This window comes from Penaeus monodon, chromosome 15, assembly GCF_015228065.2.
Source record: "Penaeus monodon isolate SGIC_2016 chromosome 15, NSTDA_Pmon_1, whole genome shotgun sequence".
Lineage (NCBI taxonomy): Eukaryota > Metazoa > Arthropoda > Malacostraca > Decapoda > Penaeidae > Penaeus > Penaeus monodon.
The window spans coordinates 4124820-4125553 of record NC_051400.1 but is presented as its reverse complement, the minus strand read 5'-3'; the positions used below and the strand labels follow the sequence as shown (position 1 = coordinate 4125553).

General features: G+C 42.0%; 1 long non-coding RNA gene across 1 annotated transcript in view; it reads right to left on the bottom strand.

Moving 5' to 3' along the window:
* Positions 1 to 734, bottom strand: part of LOC119581698 — a 7085-nt gene that overhangs the window by 1985 nt on the left and 4366 nt on the right. The window lies entirely within an intron of this gene.

Genomic DNA, 734 nt, shown 5'->3' with positions numbered 1-734 from the left:
AGCACACGTTAGCTTTAGCAATGTTACATCCGATATGCTAAGGGGCCTAGTAATTGACCATTCATTCTCATATACATTTCGTATATAATGACTCAGGTTCTTTGAGTACATATGCAATGCTGAGCGTAGCCACCGGGCAGGAGGCAAGACAGCCGCCGCCTTTGGTTCGTTTTACTGAGACTTGGAAGCTTCTAAGGTTTCCGTCTACCTTTCCTTCCACAGCGGGAGCATGACTTTGACAATGCGCCGGAACTAAGCAACAAGTGAGTATTTATCTTTCATGATTTTTCATGGTTTTCATGAACAGAACATTTGATTATTCTAATAAGATCATATGATTCATTCCTAAGACCGCATCAATATGCAAAGATAGACAAAACATGAAATCAAACATTAAAGCACACATTACGATCGGGGGTATCTTTGGCAACCAAAGTGGGAGTGAGAATTCTCAGGTAATGTTATCACATCATGCGCTTCACGTGGGTGCGACATGCAAAACTTTAGCGCCACGGCTTTATGGCGGTGCAACCAATTATTGTGGCTTCTGTATTGTACCACCAGTATGATCTCAGTATGTAGAATCGAATGTTGGTCATCTACGCTGGGTGGCCGCAATGAACAGGTCTTGTATTTTGCACTAGGCTGAGTTTCCGTTTTATGTAAACATTTTGTCCTGCCTGTATATCTGCCTGTATAGTGCTTAGTCCGTGTATGTAAATTGCTCTATACTT